Source organism: Bufo bufo, chromosome 3, assembly GCF_905171765.1.
Source record: "Bufo bufo chromosome 3, aBufBuf1.1, whole genome shotgun sequence".
Classification (NCBI taxonomy): Eukaryota; Metazoa; Chordata; class Amphibia; order Anura; family Bufonidae; genus Bufo; species Bufo bufo.
In genome coordinates, this window is record NC_053391.1 from 484,366,246 (window position 1) to 484,386,552 (window position 20,307).

The following is a 20,307-nucleotide window of genomic DNA, read 5'->3' on the forward strand; positions in this document are numbered from 1 at the left end:
CCTTATAACATGGTTATAAGAGAAAATAATAGCATTCTTAATACACAATGCATAGTACAATGGGGTTGGAGGGGTTAAAAAAATATATATAATAATTTAACTCACCTTAATCCACTTGTTCGCGCAGCCCGGCTTCTATTCTATCTTCTTCTTTGAGGAATAGGACCTTTGATGTCGTCAATGCGCTCATCACATGGTCCATCACATGATCTTTTACCACAGTGATGGATCATGTGACGGACCATGTGATGAGCGTAGTGACGTCACCACAGGTCCTTTTCCTGTGCACAGCAAAGATGAAAACAGAAGAGAAGCCAGGCTGCGCGAACAAGTGGATTAAGGTGAGTTAAATTATTATTATTTTTTTTAACCCCTCCAGCCCTATTGTACTATGCATTCTGTATTAAGAATGCTATTATTTTCCCTTATAATCATGTTATAAGGGAAAATAATAATGATCGGGTCCCCATCCCGATCGTCTCCTAGCAACCATGCGTGAAAATTTTCAAGCAGCCCCATTCACTTCTATGGGGCCTGCGTTGCGTGAAAAACACAAAATATAGAACATGCTGCGATTTTCACACAACGCACAAGTGATGCGTGAAAATCACCGCTCATGTGCACAGCCCCATAGAAATGAATGTGTCTGGATTCAGTGCAGGTGCAATGCGTTCACCTCCCGAATTGCACCCGCGCGGAAAACTCACCCGTGTGAAAGGGGCGTAAAAGTACTGAAGACAATCAGAGGAGTGACAGAAGCTCACTGGTTCCTTTTAACTAGGGCACCATCTTATGGTGACAGATCCATTTAAGTGAATTTATGCCTTTTGTGACGTACCAAAATGTACATAAGGTAATTGCTTACATACTGTGACATTGCTCATGTTATCAAGAAAGCGACCCAGGATTTACACAGGCTGTCCATACCTGCGCCAGATTTATCACAGGGGCTCTGGCTGTATGATAAATGTGGTGCAGGGATAGACACCTTTGCCAAACCTTATACCAGCTACAGGCTGGCTTACGTTGAGATGGTCTTCACGCCAGAATTGTGGCAAAATTTTGGTGCACAAAGTTGCATCGTATATCGCTTCCCTTTACTGGGAAGCCTTTCTGCTAAACCCAACTATTTATATAGGGGTGAAGAACTAGTATGGAAATACAGGGAGTGCAGAATTATTAGGCAAGTTGTATTTTTGAGGATTAATTTTATTATTGAACAACAACAATGTTCTCAATGAACCCAAAAAACTCATTAATATCAAAGCTGAATATTTTTGGAAGTAGTTTTTAGTTTGTTTTTAGTTTTAGCTATTTTAGGGGGATATCTGTGTGTGCAGGTGACTATTACTGTGCATAATTATTAGGCAACTTAACAAAAAACAAATATATACCCATTTCAATTATTTATTTTTACCAGTGAAACCAATATAACATCTCAACATTCACAAATATACATTTCTGACATTCAAAAACAAAACAAAAACAAATCAGTGACCAATATAGCCACCTTTCTTTGCAAGGACACTCAAAAGCCTGCCATCCATGGATTCTGTCAGTGTTTTGATCTGTTCACCATCAACATTGCGTGCAGCAGCAACCACAGCCTCCCAGACACTGTTCAGAGAGGTGTACTATTTTCCCTCCTTGTAAATCTCACATTTGATGATGGACCACAGGTTCTCAATGGGGTTCAGATCAGGTGAACAAGGAGGCCATGTCATTAGATTTTCTTCTTTTATACCCTTTCTTGCCAGCCACGCTGTGGAGTACTTGGACGCGTGTGATGGAGCATTGTCCTGCATGAAAATCATGTTTTTCTTGAAGGATGCAGACTTCTTCCTGTACCACTGCTTGAAGAAGGTGTCTTCCAGAAACTGGCAGTAGGACTGGGAGTTGAGCTTGACTCCATCCTCAACCCGAAAAGGCCCCACAAGCTCATCTTTGATGATACCAGCCCAAACCAGTACTCCACCTCCACCTTGCTGGCGTCTGAGTCGGACTGGAGCTCTCTGCCCTTTACCAATCCAGCCACGGGCCCATCCATCTGGCCCATCAAGACTCACTCTCATTTCATCAGTCCATAAAACCTTAGAAAAATCAGTCTTGAGATATTTCTTGGCCCAGTCTTGACGTTTCAGCTTGTGTGTCTTGTTCAGTGGTGGTCGTCTTTCAGCCTTTCTTACCTTGGCCATGTCTCTGAGTATTGCACACCTTGTGCTTTTGGGCACTCCAGTGATGTTGCAGCTCTGAAATATGGCCAAACTGGTGGCAAGTGGCATCTTGGCAGCTGCACGCTTGACTTTTCTCAGTTCATGGGCAGTTATTTTGCGCCTTGGTTTTTCCACACGCTTCTTGCGACCCTGTTGACTATTTTGAATGAAACGCTTGATTGTTCGATGATCACGCTTCAGAAGCTTTGCAATTTTAAGAGTGCTGCATCCCTCTGCAAGATATCTCACAATTTTTGACTTTTCTGAGCCTGTCAAGTCCTTCTTTTGAGGAAGTTGCCTAATAATTATGCACACCTAATATAGGGTGTTGATGTCATTAGACCACACCCCTTCTCATTCTAGAGATGCACATCACCTAATATGCTTAATTGGTAGTAGGCTTTCGAGCATATACAGCTTGGAGTAAGACAACATGCATAAAGAGGATGATGTGGTCAAAATACTCATTTGCCTAATAATTATGCACGCAGTGTATGCTGGGACTTTGAGCATATTTCCATACTAGTTCTTCACCCCTATATAAATAGTTAACCCGGGTCTGCAAGCCCCAATAGGGCCATTTCCCTGTCCCCACAGGGTCACCTAGGGTTATCTATTTTAGGGCTAGGTTCCGGACGGGGCCACCCCTTGCGGGGATAGGACCCCGTGTTAGGAGGCACTTCAGGGCATAATAGGCCAAGTAGGGCATTAACAGGGACAGACTTTTCCCTGTGGCCCTCTTGCACAAAGTGACCGCCAACTGGAGGACGTATCCAGACGTGAGAACACCTCCCCCTGGGTATTGGACTTGAAGGTCCTTTCGTCCACCACCGGTAAGACCCACCCTTATCTCGCCTTATGGCATGTTCATAGACCACGGCATACGGCCACGGTCTCCATTTTTGTTTATGTCTATAGGTCATACAGTCCACCTTCCGCCCCACTTAGAGACATGAACGTGGACCTGACCATCAGGCGACCTGCCACCCCAGGTTCCCTGTTGTTGTGTGTTTTGTTTGTTTGTTAGGGGTTTCCTTCCCATCATTGGGATCTTAAATTATCCTAATAAAAGTTAGGTTTTAATACGTTACTACCCCTTTTTTCACATAGTTCTAATTAACGAGTAGTTATCTGGGGGGGGTGCTATCGCACCACCCTTAAGGGACCACCCTTTTTATTTTTCCAACATCCCTAGCAGCCAATAGGAAAGTTGCCTACCCCTTACTATATAAGAACCTCCCCAGCAGCCCTTGTATGCAGTATTTTGCAGATCTGAGAGAGACAGCAGTGTTATTGCTGTGCTCTGTGCTTTACTGTGTCCTTACATTAGATAGATAGTTAGTTAGCTTATATATATATTACAGATAGTTAGTGGGAAATAGTCAGTGTAGGTTATATCCTTATATAGTGTAGCTGATAGGTTCTGCTGTCCATACATACATGCTACATACATAGGGCTGTGATGTCAGAAGTTCACAACAATACTTAGTGCACCAATTACTAATAGGTAGTCAGACCTGTTAAAATGTGAAGTTGCACGCATTGCGCAAAAATATGCGCATTATTAATAGCCGATTTGCGCAATCGCTAATATATTGGAGCACTCTATCTGCTATTGTAATGTTCTGCCGTGCCAACCATTTTCTCCAGTCTCAGGAAACTTCTAGCAGCTTGAAAAATGTAGCTATAGTGACCCATGCCTCTATTTGGAGAGCATTACGCAAATATTGCCAATTTTTCGCGATCGAGAAAATAATCTAAAATTTGTGAATATATCACGAATATTCTACCAAATATTCGTGAATTCGAATATTGCCCCTGCCGCTCATCACTACTCATAAGATCATATGAGTGCAAGACAATAGTCCCGCGGGCGGTCTGATGTGCACAGCATCATAGTAACCTATGATGCTGTGCACTCCAGTGCGCACAATGTATGCCGCTTCGGGACATATGGCCTGCTCACGGACCGTATGTCTCAGAGGGCATACGGTCGTGTGCATGAGCCCTAATACAGATAGAAGGACTATACAGGCAGACATGAAACGTCTTGCATAGATAAGACACATTTTATTTTAATACTTTGGAAGCAAAAGGCACCAATACCATACATGTGGATTCCAAAACTGAGTACATGGGGCCAAATTTATTATTAAAGTATGTCGATTTTAGTGGCATGAAAAAAGTTGCAAACTGCACATAAATCTTTGCGCAAATGCTGATACTCTGCGCCAGATTTATTATATTATATGCCAGTTTTCTGGAATAGAAGAGCCTTAGGCCCCTTTCACACGAGCGGGTTTTCCGCGCTGGTGCAATGCGTGACGTGAACGCATAGCACCCGCACTGAATCCCGACCCATTCATTTCAACAGGTCTGTGTAGATGAGCGTTTTTTTTCACGCATCAGTTCTGCGTTGCGTGAAAAAACGCAGCATGTTCTATATTCTGCGTTTTTCACACAGCCCTGGCCCCATAGAAGTGATTGGAGCTTCAGTGAAAACGCATTGCATCCGGAAACAAGTGCGGATGCAATGCTTTTTTCACTGATGGTTGCTAAGAGATGTTGTTTGTAAACCTTCAGTTTTTTATCACGCGCGTGAAAAACACATCAAAACGTATTGCACCTGCGCGGAAAAAACTGAACAACTGAACGCAATCGCAAACAAAACTGACTGAACTTGCTTTCAAAATGGTGCGAGTTTCACTGAACGCACCCTGAACGCATCTGGAGCCAATCCATCACGCTCGTGTGAAAGAGGCCTTAGTGATCAACTGTGATAATACAACACATCTGAAGTGACAAGGGATTCAATATACAGATGTGTTCACCATCACCTTAGCTTGAATTTGGTTATCAGGAAACAAATGCAATGCAATATTGTGACATGTTGGAAAAAATATTGACAGGATGCAATTCACAAAACAACGAAAGGGTGGCTTCACATGAGATAGATATTTCATGACACACTATTGCACAATATGACACACAAAAAAAGCTACTCATTTCAGATCATTACTCTTAGGATATGTTGAGCCAAAAGGAAAGGGAAGGAGTGAAGGACACATATTTATGTCTATTTATTTACGGTATATGGTTACACAGCCATTTTTAGTGCCAATAAAAGTCTATGGGGCTATTCACATGGCCGTTCTTTTAACGATGTCCTATTTTTGGCCGTTTTTAACGGCCGATTGACAGGAGTGCACCCGTCTAACGGCCGTTAAAAGCGGGTACACTTTACCCAGGAGGACCTTCATTGAGCAGGACCTGCGATATGCGTCGTGATGCAACCACGTGGGAGCGCGCAGTGACGTCATAGCGCACCTTCGGCAGGTCCCGTTCAATGAAGAGAGAAGAGACTGCTGCAGCGCAAGCAAGTGGATAAAGTGAGTTTTATTTTTTTATTTTTTAAATCAACAAAAAGAAAAAACTGTGGTGGGCCATTATGGGGGCATTATTTAAACCATGGGGGAAATTATTTAAGATGGGGGACTACATGGGGGACATTATTAAAGCTGGAGACAGTAAAAAAAAAAAAAAAACCTACCCTACGGGGGACATTATTTTAGCTGGGGGCCTACAGAGGGGTATTATTAAAGCTGCCGGCACTATAAAAAAATTATTTACACCTTGGAAGATATTATTTTAGCTGGGGCCAAAATAGGGGGCATAATTAAAGCTGGGGGCAGTAAAAAATAAAAAATCTTACACTATGGGGAAAATTATTTTAGCTGGGGGCCAACCATCCTGTGGGTCTAGAAATAACTGCCAATCAAATTCATCAATTTTTCATGTCCGTTTTTAACGGACATGAAAAACGGATGCAAAACGGACATTAAAAACGGACACACATCCAGAAAATGGATGCACACACCGATGCAAAATGGCCATGAAAAACTGTTGTGTGCATGTAGCCTAATACTGTATGGAGCGCTCGCTCCGTACAGTATTCTAACGATGTTTTATGCAAATCAACTTCGGATGTTTCATCCAAAGTCAATTCGCTCATCGTTAGGACTAAGCGATACTTTCACATGAAGATTACACGGGGGAATGATGAGGAAATAATATTGATTATCTTGTTACAATGGCGTCTATAAAGAGGTACTGTATTATGAGCAGCAGGAAATCAATCAGTTCTTGAAGCAGGAAAAATGGGCAATCATAAGGATGCGGTCAACTTTGACAAAAGCCAAATTGTGATGGCTATACAATTATCGTTATTTTACGGTGCACAGTTAATGGTGATAGTATGCATCAGTATACTGAGGTATAAAATATCATTCATTTTGATTTTACAGTTTTTCTCTAAAAAGGGTGACTGATTTTTGGTCAAGTTGTCTAAACAATATAATGAATATTCAGGTTGGCAACCATGATGGCAGGCGGTGTGTGGTGTGTTCCCGATATGCAGTATTTAGTACCTACAAAAAGTAGTTTAAAGGAAGACAATCAGTGAAATGGCCACAGGGTCAGTAACAGGTAACTCGAACAGCAGCATGTGAATGCACTGAGGGGGGGGTGTAGGTTAAATTTACGGCCCACCGCGCATGCGCGCTGCCCGCAACCCTATTAGCTGGGGAGGTAGGGACATGTAACAGGTAACTCGAACAGCAGCATCTGAACGCGCCGAGGAGGGGGGGAAGGTAGGTTATATTTATGGGCCACTGCCCCTCCACCCCTCGGCGCGTTCAGATGCTGCTGTTCAAGTTACCTGTTACATGTCCCTACCTCCCCAGCCAATAGGGTTGTGGGCAGCGCGCATGTGCGGTGGGCTGTAAATCTAACTTACCCTCAGTCGGCGCGTTCACATGCACTCCCCGTGAAATTTCGCTACCCTAGTTGGTTCTGCGCAGGCGCCAACACACCTTCTTTTCAGCCACTGAGGTGGCGAGCTCGGAGACACACCTCCTTCTCAGCCTTCCGATGCTGCTACGTCACTACCGGAAGTGACAAGGGTAGTAGATTTTCACGGAACACCGGCAGGCATGACATGGCAGCACCCCTCTGTGTAGCTGACAGCCTGACACCCAGGGCAGTGGCCAGCAGGGCTCAAGAGGCAGCTGCCTTGGGCCCCCCAGGAGCAACTGGGCCCGGGGCAGCTGCCCCTTTTTCCCCTTGTTAAAGACGGCCCTGCACAGGGTCATAGATGCGAGGAGAGAGCAGAAGCTTTTCTGTCTGCTCCAATCCTACAGACATACAGCAGCACAAACAATTGAAAATATGCTGCTTACTAAGATAGAACAGTGTCAAAGCACAGAGTGCAGCATTTCACAGCATGCTATGTACGGCTGCTTCTGATGAACCCTATTTCAACCCTCTTTGCTGTGGTAGTCACTGCATAAGAATTAATGTGTCATCCACAATATTGCTCCTCGTTCCCTCCAGCACTGTATCCTTGCACATTATGTCTCTTGCCACTAGTTCCATGTCTGCTTCTGGTTTAACTCCTGGTCTTGTCTATGTTCCTGCTTTACCCATGGATTCTATTTCTGCTAATGTGTCTTGCTAACAGCCTGCATTCGCTACCAACCACCAACCTGCATCTTGCTACCAGTCCTATTATAGGATTACAAACTGAACTCTGCTACTCCACAGCTACAAACTGAACTTTGCTTTGCCACAGTTACAAACTGACCTCTTCTATGCCACAGTTACAAACTGAACTCAGCTACATCACAGTTACAAACTGAACACTGTTACGCCACAATTACAAATTAAACTAGAGTACTGCACAGTTACAAACTGAACCCTGCTGTGCCACAGTTACAAAATTTACCCTGCTACACCACAGCAACTTACTGGTCTTATCTTAAGCCTTGCCTATTTGTTCATGGACAGCCTGGTACCTCCCTGTTTGTGTTCATATTTTACCTTCCCATTTTGTTATCACTGCTGAATCTGTCTAAGGGCTCGTTCACACGACCGTTGTGTCCCGTGCCCGTGCTGTGAACCGCAAATTGCGGTCCGCAATGCACGGGCACCTTCCGTGGGGCAGGCGCATGGGGATCGCAGACCCATTCACTTGAATGGGTCCGCGATCCCTCCATTCCGCAAAAAGATAGAGCATGTTCTATCTTTTTGCGGTGCGGAGGCACGGAACGGAAGCCCAGAAAGCACTCCATAGTGCTTCCGTAGTGTTCTGTTCCGTGCTTCCGTTCTGCATCTCCAGATTTGCGGACCCATTGAAATGAATGGGTCCGCATCCGTGATGCGTAATGACAACGGAACGGTGCCCGTGTATTTCAGATCCGCAAATGCGGTCCGCAATACGAGAACAGGACACCAACGGTCGTGTGAACGAGCCCTAAGGATCACTTCATGACATTACTTTGAATTCTTGACTGATGATCTGTCTGCAATACAGTAACGATTAACCGTAACACTTTCCTAACTTTATACAGCCCCCATACAACATACTGTGCAACTACAAAAGTCTAGTAGTTTATGGGTAATAACATAAAACTGAACACAACACTGATACTGCACTAACACAAATACAATGCAGATGTAGGAAACCTACACAGCCCCCGCTAAAGTATGCATAACACTTTGCTTCGTGACGAATAACTTTGTCACAAAGCGCATTTTTTTGTAAGTAGTGGGTGCAATGACAGGGAGCTGCAATAGCGCCACCCCCGTCATTGTACTCCTCAGATGCAGCATTCATACATGATCACGGCATCGGAGTGTAAAAACAGTGTGAAATGAAAGTTTAAAAAAATTTTTTTAGAAAACTTACCGGCGGTCCGGCCGCTTCCATCTTGCTTTAAGATCTGGAGCGAAATCTCGCGTGGCACGAGATTACGTCACCGCGCACGAGATTTCAATCAAGATGGAGGCTGGCAGCCCGTCACAAGCAAATGGAGGCAGTAAGTATGATTTATTTATTTTTTTTACACTATTTCAGGTTAAATCGATTCGCTAACACGAAGCACAGGCTTCGAGGCAAATCAAATTTATCCTGAAATTCGGATCAACGTCCACTTCGTGGGATTCGATTCGCTCATCTCTAATACATGCCATACAGTTCCGATGCTGAAAAATCAATCAGCTCAGAGTACTGATAAATGGAGTTCTTTTATAGTACTCTACCAAAAACATGCCAGAGCATGTTTCCACCAATAAGATTAGTGTCCTCTAGTCCCACAAAGAAACGGCATCACAATCCATTAATGATAAAAAAAAAAGAAAACAAAGAAGGTAAAGACTCTTCCCATGCCCAATAAACAATCAAGCCAATTAAAAAAACAGGGCCCATGCAGAATGAACAAGAACATGCATAAAACATGAAAGGCTAACAAATAAAGTACCATTAACAAACATGAGCAGCACAGAACGCAAACAAAATCATAAAGGGGCACATTTATTAGGACCAGTATTTTAGATGCTGGTTTTAATAAAGCTCCTGCGTCGGGGGTGGATTGCGAAGTTCTAAATGTAAGACAGCTTTCTAGCTGTCTGACATTTAGGCCTCATGCACACGACCGTTTTTTTATTCCGTGTCCGTTGTGCCGTTTTTCGTGATTTTCTGCGGACCCATTGACTTTCAATGGATCCGTTGAAAACTCGGCTAATGCACCGTTTGCCATCCGCGTCCGTGATTCCAGTCCGTCAAAAAAAATATAACCTGTCCTATTATTTTCGCGGAAAATGGTTCGCGGACCCATTCAAGTCAATGGGACCGCTAAAAAACGCGGAGGCACACAAGATTATCATTTGCATGGCAAACCTGTCTTAGATTTTTTTTTACTTTCCTTTATGTCTGGTGGTCCTCCAAAAATAAAGGAAGACACACGGAAACAAAAACGGAAAAGGATCACGGAACAACGGAACCCCATTTTACGGAACGTAACACCGGTCGTGTGCATGAGGCCTAAGACCTTTTTCTACGCCTGAAACAGGCCTAGAAAATGGTAAATGAGACAGGCCTGCAGGCCCGTCCTCTTCCCCACCCACGTCACACCCACAATTTTGGACCTGCCGTGAGCAGGGGAGAAGTCGCAGATTGCACTGCAATCTACAACTGAAATATGCCCAATATAGGCGTACAGTATATCAGTACAATAAATGACCCCCTTAGTGTACATGGTATCCAGCACAAGAATTCACCAACCGTATGGTTTTGCCATTTTTACTTGGGCATTGTTTCCAGCATCATGTAGCAATCAGAGCATTTTAGTCTGGCTTATAAAATATTTTTGGGATTCCTAATATGTGTGCTAGCTTATGACGGGTGTGCCACTGTGTTTTTCATTTTTTTCTGTATATTGACTTGTAATTTTTTTTCTAACATACCTTTCTCACGTCTGATGTGCATTTCCATTAGGTGTACTGCTTTCTTCTCCATTTAGTAATCAGTTTAATGGGAATGTATCACCTATATTTTTGTATCAAATATTAAAATGCATTCATCTGTTTTTATTTTCAATATATATTTTTTTTATTCTGTTCATGATTATGGGAGCTACCATCTTGCCTGAGCTGCTAATAGCATTTAGAGATCTGCTTTATCATCCACTATGGGCCATTGACACATAGGCTGGAGGGGTCTCAATGACTTCTATGGGAGAGCGGAGGCAGAGAGTAATAGGATGATGCTGCAGCTTCAGTACACTGCAATACAGATCACAATACATAGCTGATCAGTCTGTGCACTTCATAGCAAGTTCTTTCTTCTCTAGGACATCATTTATAGGCATTGAAATCCTCATTTGCAAGCAGATGTAAGCATGAATACCCATTTTAACATCTTCTCAGCTCTGTAGAAGAGGTAGATACTCTCAGTAGCAACACTTATCTTCAGGAGGATTTACATACGATTTCAAATCCCAAAAAATCTAGGTCATCCTGTGATCTTGTAAAATGCTACTGCACTTCACAATTCCCAACATCTGCATTAAACATTTTAAGGTAGTACGCGCTCCTCCATGAGTTCTGCCCTATATTCTTTCAACAACCGTTATTTCTTATTTTGAGACATAAATAATTCATAATCTTAAGACTCTCCCAAGTCAAATGCAGAACCATTCCAGTGTTTTATTTCATCTCAGGTATGTAGGCTTAGGTTCAGAATAAGGAATAATTAAAAAGTTAAAAATAAAAAGCTAATATTTATAGATTATTTATGGTATACATGTATTATACCAGCATGTATACAATGTTTAATGAAACACTTAGGGGATATTGATAAAAGCCAGAAATCAGTTTTTTTTAAAAAATCATAAAAAAACACAAAAATCTGCGATTCTATGCATTTTTATACCACTCAATAAAGTTTGGAAGAGTAGTTGGAAAATTCTGTTTCACTCCATTTTTCATCACTGCAACTTTTTATAAAAGTCGCCAACTCACTGCAATGGAGGTTGCATAACTGTAAGATTTCTAGTCAAGAGTGCTAGGTTTAAAAATGCACCAAATTTAACAATTAACATGCAAAGTTTGACAAATTTGGAGAAAAGTCAGCAAACTAAAGCAAAAACCGACTTTAAATATTACCCTCATGATAAATTAAATCTGCTTAACCTCTTCAGGACCAAGAATTTTTTTTCTTTAACTATGGAACGCTTTTCCTTATCCAAGCCATTATTTTCTCGTGATGCATTGTACTTCATGACAGTGGTAAATTTGAGTCAATATATTTCACCTTTATTTATAAAAAAAATATCCAAAATTTGAAATTTTCAAAATTTCAGTTTCCATGCTTTTAAGACAGATAGGGATACATCAAAAAATATTTATTGCTTTACATTTCCCATATGGCTACTTTATGTTGGCATCATTTTGTAAATGTCATTTTATATTTTTTTGGATGTTAGATGGAGTACAATTTTAGATGCAATTTTTTAACAAAAATTAAGAAAATGTCAAAAATTTCCATAACCAATTCAGTTATGCAGTCACTTCGTGGGGCTTACATAATAAAAACCACCCATAAATGACAACATTGTATAAACTACACCCCTCAAGTTATTCAAATATGATTTTTACAAACAATGTTAACGCATTAGGTGTTCCACAAGGATTAAAGGAAAATAGAGGAGAAATTTCAAACTTTTTGCAGATTTTCCATTTTTATCCATTTTTTCCTGTAAGGCAGCAAGGGTTAACAGCAAAACAAAACTCAATATTTATTACCATGACTCTGCAGTTTACAGAAACACCCCATATGTGGTCGTAAACTGCTGTATGGCACACGGTAGAGCACAGAAGGGAAGGAGCAACATATGGATTTCACTGGGATAATTTTGTTATGTCACATTTGAAGACCTCTTGATGCACCCTACAGTAGAAACTCCTAAAAAGTTACCCCATTTTGCAAACTACAAGATAATGTGACAGTTTTATTTGTACTATTTTGGGGTACATATGATTTTTGATCGCTCAATATTAATCTTTTTGTGAGGCAAGGTAACCAAAAAATGGATGTTCTGGCACAGTTTTTACAGGATAGATTATGTTATTTTTAAAGAGCAGGCTATTACAGCTGCGACAATAACAAGTATGTCTATTGTTATTTTTTGTTTCAGTTTTACATAATAAACCATTTGAAAAAAGAATAATGTTTTTGTGTCTTCATATTCTGAAAGCCATTTTTTTTTTGCAGATCGTCTTGTGTAGGGGTTCATTTTTTGCAGGAAGAGTTGACATTTTTATTGGTACCATTGGTACCATTTTTGGGTACATAAGATTTTTTTGATGGTTCAATATTACACTTTTTTGGGGCAAGGAGACCAAAAAATGGCTGTTTTGGCAGTTTATTTTTACGGCATTCACCAGGGAAGTAGTTCATGTGATAATTTTATAGAACTGCTGGTTACAGGCCTGGCGATATCTAATATGTAAGTTAAAAATCGCTTGATGAAGGGAAAGGGGCACTTTTGTTTATGGTAAACTTTTTTTTTTTTTTGTTCTACTACAGGGACATTTCAGAGTCTGTTTCAATGTAGTTAATTTCCAAGCCATCATACTGATTGGGCCACAAAGTGGGAAGAATATGATTAGGCAGAGTGGCCTGGGAATAATTGATTTATAGCAATTCATGACTAATTAATTCAGAATGAATAGAATTTCTTGGTGAACTTTGGCAAACCGGCCGAATCGAATTTTTCAAAACTTCGCTCATCTCTACCGGCAACCATCTGATCACCCCCAGCTGTTACAATACAATGGGGACACTTTAAGGCCCTATTGGACTGCATGGTCCTCGGGCCAATTATCAGGAACAAGGGTTCATATAAAGGTATGTTCCCAGTAACTGGTAACCGCCGATCAGCCCATAAACAAGCATCGGGGCTTACAATGGCCAAACATAAGGCAGTGTAATAGGGCCCTTACGCTTCCTATTTCCATGCTGGACACATGCTGCTTGATGTGTTGTGTCCCTGATCAATTTGCATTGCCCTGCTTGCATGGTGCAGCACATAGAAACTTCCCACTCAGGTATTTAGGGATCTAAACTAGGAGGAAAAATAAGAATTGCATGCGTATCTAACTGGAGAAAGAAGTTGATGGCTAGGCCAGCACCTCTGGAAGAAGATCCAATGTTTGAGAGACTTGTAGGTTGAAGAGGGGAGCTTCTGCTTAGGCCAACACCTCATCAGAAAAAACATCTGCAGCTTTGCCACTACATGTGGCCAGTAAGTGGATTTAGTCTGCCCTACTGAACTGCACCCTATTCCACAGACTTTCTGTCTAGCACATTTTATGAAGGTGCAATAAACTGTGTTGGTGTTCACTCATGACTAGCTCATATAGGGTAAATGCAAATAATGAACACAAGTTATCAATTAATGTCCAGTAAGTTATGCAATTCTGCTCACTCAATGAATCAGCTACTTAAAAGGGATATCCAGGAATTTATATTGATGACCTATCAAGAACTACAGGAAATGTTTGACCTCTGTATTGCAAACAAAGGCTTCTGTACCAAATATTAACAGATTTTCTCAGGTGTTCAAATACTTATGTTCAGCAATGCAAGACAAATTCTATAAAAATCATACAATGTGATTTCCAGATTTTTTTTTATTTATTCTGTCTCTCAGAGTGGGAATGCACCTACAATGTGAATTTCAGATCCCTCCATGATTTCTAAGTGGGAGAACTTGCAAAATTGCAGGGTGTTTAAATACTTCTGTTCCTCACTGTATACATCATATACAACTTTAGTAATAGCACTTTATATGGTATATCACAGACATTTATAGAGCAGGTTTATAAACATTACAAGTATTTGAGTGTCCCTGAGCTCTTTAATGTAGGGCTATAAGGGGTGTAGCTACAGGAAGACTGGCGCGGCATGTATTCTGGGAGCTGTGTCCCATGAGTGGAGGGTGGGGCGCCAACATGCCACTCTGCATTGACCAAGGTACTTACAGATACAGTGCTAGGGCAGGGGAATCAATGTTCCAGATGAAAGAAAGCCTTTCCACATCTCTGGATTATTTAGTGGTTGCATACCTCATCTGATGGCTGGGTCTAAGGCCTAGATCACACATCAGTGTTTGGTCAGTGATTTACATGAGTGATTGTGAGCCAAAACCAGATGAAGGTCAAAAACTGAGATGTTTTATCCCCTGACATCACCCCTGCTGTATTAGAGAACACCAGCGACTGTCTTTCCACCATCTCTAACATCATGTCCTCTCTCTATCTGAAACTGAATCTTTCAAAAACTGAACTTCTTGTGTTTTCTCCATCTACTAACCTACCTAAACCAGATATCTCCATCTCAGTGTGCGGCACTACCATCACGTCCAAGCAGCACGCCCGCTGTCTCTGTGTTATGTTTGACACTGATCTTTTCTTCACCACCTATATTCAATCTCTCGCTCGTTTATGTCGCCTTCACCTCAAAAACATCTCTGGAAACAACAAAATCTCTCATTGTCGTCCTGATCCATTCTGGACTCAATAACTGTACCTCACTATTAATTGGCCTCCCCCTCACCAGACTGTCCCCTCTCCAATCTATCATTCTCACCTACAAGGCTCTCCTCAGTGCTGCACCTTATCTCTGTCTATCGCCCTATCTAAGCTGTATGTTCTACAAATGACTTACGACTGACTTCCACCAAAATCTGAACCTCTCACTCCTGGCTACAAGACTTCTCCCAAACTGCACCAGTTCTCCGGTATGCCCTACTCCAAGAAATTAGGTTAAATCACAATATACACCGTTTTAAGCTCTCCCTTAACCCCTTCCTGACACATGACGTAATAGTACATCATGGCGGCAGGTGACTTGCCGCAATTTGACGTACTATTATGTCATGTGATCGGGCGGGCACCGGGGCATAGCGCGCCTAATGACTACAGGTCCTCGGCAGTCACTGAAGGTGTTTGCGGTCAGTGAGTAATCGCATCGGGTCCCGGTTCTGCGGGGACGGGGACTCGTTGGGTGAGAAGGTAGCTTGATGCCTTGCAGAGGCTGCCCAATGCCTTGCAAGGCCTTGGGACCTGCCTTCTACGGAAGCCGAGGAGATCCAGCCCCAGGCTGGGTCCCTAGGCAACTGTTAGTGTATTACTCAGTGTAACACACTAACAGGCAATGCATTACAATACAGATGCATTTGTAATGCATTGCAGAGGGGATTAGACCCCCAAAAGTTGAAGTCCCAGAGTGGAACAGAAAGAAAGTAAAAAGAAAGGCAAAAAAAGTTTTTTTTTAATAATACAAAATAAAGTTTCAAGTAAAAAAAACCCGCCTCTTTCCCCTGATTTTACAATACAAAATAGAAAAAAGAATACACACATATTAGGTATTGCCGCATCCATAACGAACAGCTCTATAAATATATCTCATAATATACCCCATCAGATAAACACCGTAAAAAAATTCAAAATAAAAACAGTGCCAAAAAAAGCAATTTTTGTCACCTTACATCACAAAACGTGCAACAGCGAGCGATCAAGTAGACATATTAGATATTGTCATGTCCGTAACAACCTGCTCTATATAAATAGTACATGACCTAACCTGTCAGATGAACATTGTAAAAAAACAAAAATGAAATCTGTGCCAGAACAGCCATTTTTTGGGTTACCTTGCCTCACAAAAACATAATATAGAGCTATCAAAAAACATATGTACCCTATAATAATACCAATAAAACTATCACCTTATCCCCTAGTTTCCAAATACTCATGCAACATTGTATACTGGCCAAAACACTGGTGTGCGATAGTGTCCGTATGCAGTGTGCTGCACTGTAGTTGTAAGAGATGTGTGAACAAAACCTTAGCCATCATGCACACAGTGCGTAGGCTGTATGACAATATACAGAGTTCTACATGACTCCACTGCACTCCCATGCACTCCCATATGACTGCCACTGTACACTGCTTATAGGGTGTCCTATGGATGAAGCTTCCTTTGCCTGGATGAAACGTTACAATTATTTACCATATGAAATCTGAGGCATACATAGGTATCGTAAACTCTATGGATGCCCTATTACGTCCTACAGCTTCGAAAAATGCCATGAATTAACCAGGACCAATTGTGATGAAAATACTCCATACATGGCACTAGACAGATGTCCTCAGGCTCAGACTGGCCCACAGGGATACAGGTGAATCCCCCGGTGGGCCCCTGAGCAAGCGGGCCCCTGGTCTCCCACCTCATGCACAAGTGGCACATAACACAGTAGACTTACTGCACTGCATACATACATTCCATGTACAGCACCTCAACCAGCCTGTGTTCATATAAACAACTTGATAGATTAAAGAAACTCCCCAGTTTATTATTATAGACACGATCAGAGCTGAGATGACTTCTAGGTATAGAGGAAAGGTACCAGTATCCTCTTCTACCCAGGACCTACCTTCTCAAAGTTGCTGCAGGGACCCCCATATTCAATCATCTGGTAGCATCTTGCTGCTGTGTGAGCAGGTAATATTTGAATGTATCCGTACAGTTGGCCCCCAAAATAAATTTTACTGGTGGGCCCTAGGCACCCCAGTCCGACACTGGATGTCCTCATAACAAAACAACAGGACGTAGGAACTGACAACACATATTCAGCTCTAACTTTTAATTAGCAATATGGAACAGCAGGTCGTTTATTATGGAGGCTAATTGTACACCTAAAGGGAAGTGGTCAGATAATGCTTGCAGCCATGGATTCTATCATACAGATACCAAACAGTCATTCATTCCCTAGATTCATCAATGTCAAGTCTCACACAATGGAAACTAATCCCATTCCTCACTAATATTTTTCGAGATATAATATAAGAGCATTTCCTTAGGTCTCTCCAGTTGTGAGTTCTGAAATTAGTGCTTTATGTGTCGTCTTATAGACAGTGGGACAGAGCGCATATGTCCTCTCCAGAATCCAAAGCAAGACTTGGATAAAACATCTGCTCTTCAAGGTGGCCTTTTGAAGGCATTAGAGTGTATTTACATGCGCTAGTAATGAGAAGCATCTTCTAACCACACATTGTCATGGCTTTCGTAAGCGGTATTTTTACACGAGAACAGATGAAATGACGTTTCATACATAGATTTTTTCTGTCTTATTCCAGTCATTCATACAAAGCCCTGCTTTCTGCTAAATGGAACGAACACCTCTGTACAGGTAGGCACATTGCCTCCATGCACTGCCAAAAGGAATCTTCCTTCCTACTCCTATGTATGTAAACAAAAAAAAAAGAATGCTCCCGTTGTTGAAGATTGTCACATAGATATTCAGTAAGGGCTTATAAATAAAATTGTCTGGTTCTGCCAAAATGGATGCTAACTATATTCCCTTTTGTCAGTTTATGCAGTTGAAATTGCTGTTTGGCATTGGCACTTGTGTGGTGCAAGCAATTAATACACACACTTATCTCATGTCCCTCTCATATGCCAAATAAGCTAAGCATCTGTCTAGGCTTTGTTAGAAGCAACCATAGGATAAACAATACATAAACACAGTGATCCAAATCATGACCTAGCCCCTGTTCATCCAGTATTATCATTTAAAGGGAACGATTTGATGTAGATGCAAATTAACCTGAGATGAGTCCATCTCACATACAGGACTCATCTCAGGTTAATTTGCATATGTATCAAATAGTTTTTCTTACACAATAAAAGCACACAGAGCTATGGGGACTGGGTATTGTGGATGTGCTAGCGGCCATTTAGCAACCCATGTCCTCAGCTCTATACACAAAATCCCGGTGACAGTTTCCCTTTAAGTGAAGTGACTCACTGTGTACTTACTAAATCTTACGCCAGGATGGGTCCTGGACAGGGTCACCCCTTGACACAGTGGGTGCTCTGTGACTAGGTATATTAGGGCCAAAGCAGTCCCACCCACCCTTATAGACCATTAAAGGATAGAGAAGGTGATCATCCCCTGCTTTATCTTCAGTGACCTACGCCCAAGCCAGTGGACATCCTACCATCACATTGGATGTGCTAGGATCTAGGAGATTTGGTGCAAATCTGCATTAAAATCTGCATCAAAATCTGCAAGTAAGGCTACTTTCACACTAAAGTTAAACTGCAATCCGCTAGGCTATTCCAGCAGAGGAACAGCCTAATGGAGTTATTTGGAACTGGCCTAGCCAGGACGTGCCGATCAATGCCGGAGCCCACTGACTATAAGAAAAACTGGCAAGGATCCAGCCGCTCCCTGGGATAAATTCTGTTGCCTTTTTGTCTATGGAGTCTGCCAGGAACAGCCTGCCACATTGCTTTAGCACTAGTGTGAAACTAGCCTAACACATGCAGATTGTGGTTCAGAAATGCAGCGAAAAACACACAAAAATCTGCATAAACTACATATTTAGCATATCATGGCTATTCTATCTTTCATTAAAAATGTTAGTTTTTGAGTGAGATTCATCAAACTGGTGTAAAGCCCATAGCAACCAATCAGATTCCACCTTTTTCATTTTCCAAAGGAGCTGTGATAAATGAAAGGATGAATATGATTGTTTGCTATGGGTAACTAAGCCAGTTCTACTCCCTCTTTGTTGTAATTGCAAAATGCATAAAAGTCCCCCCCCCTCCCAATATGGTTCTAAAAAAAACATTGGAAAAATGTTGAATTGTTTGTAATTTTCCACAATACTGTTATGCAGTTTGAATATTTTTACTTTAAAAAAGAAAGCTCTTCTCCAAAATCACAGAGAATGGTATAGGATATGTCTATAGGAAACTATTTTTGAGACCAAAAAATTCAACAGTTTTGCAAAATCGCAAAACTGACTCATTCAGCTGTGCAATTTCAAAAAATTCTGCAAAAAAACTTAGCAAAACGGAAAAAAAGAGTTCATGTAAATATACCCTAAACGTGTATCTCAGTTTTTAATGTACTTGCTGAGACCCCCACCGATTGCTGGAAGGAGGAGATATCTTTGGGCCATCTTGCAGTGAGGAGCGAGAGCATGATATGCAAGCACTTCTCTCCTTGTTCTAGTGATCGGCAGGAGTCTCAGCACTCAGACCCCCGCCACATATGGCATATCAAAAGTTTTGTCAACCCTCAGTGACCCTTTAAAGTATAAAGTACTTACGTTATATGACATGTATTTCCATAAGTTGTAAGTAGGTTGATTTTTCCAGTCTTTTCGTGCACCACTGAAATGTCTATAGAGTGCTGGCCATAATCTATTAGCTCTTTGAGAACATCAGCAACCCATACAGAAGACTGCCCGTTTCAGCAGTCTGCAGCCTGCCTGTAAATTGTAGTGTCGCTCTCTCCTGTTCAACACTGGAAATCCCTAATACTAATGACTTGGCTGGTTAAAGCAGTTGCATATTATGCAATTCACTAATATTTTTAGACAATGTACCTAGGAACTGGCTGTACATGTTAATGGTGTGTGACACAGAGTAAAGCAATGGGACCTTTCACAGAAATAATATAGCGGTGTGCTAAAAGAAAGGAAACAATGAAATACTGGATGTGACGGGAACTCCTCTGCTCCTAGAACTGCTCCTTTCAAAGTAAATAATATATTATTATTCACCAGCTTTCTGAACGAGATGAATTCCAATGAAAGATTGTAGAAAAGAAGCGATACCATCTTCAGGGACATTCCTATGCTCTTTTCAGTACCCCAAAAACAGATACAACCATATTTTGTC

General features: G+C 41.6%; 1 protein-coding gene and 1 long non-coding RNA gene across 2 annotated transcripts in view; one reads left to right on the forward strand and one right to left on the reverse strand.

Moving 5' to 3' along the window:
- FGF14 (fibroblast growth factor 14) overlaps positions 1–20,307 on the reverse strand; it is a 607,883-nt gene that overhangs the window by 575,615 nt on the left and 11,961 nt on the right. The gene's annotated exons all lie outside the window — the stretch shown is intronic.
- On the forward strand, positions 2,719–17,257 carry LOC120995831. The gene is made up of 3 exons (XR_005777681.1): positions 2,719–3,322; positions 14,532–14,535; positions 17,248–17,257. It is a non-coding gene; the product is annotated as an uncharacterized LOC120995831 (long non-coding RNA).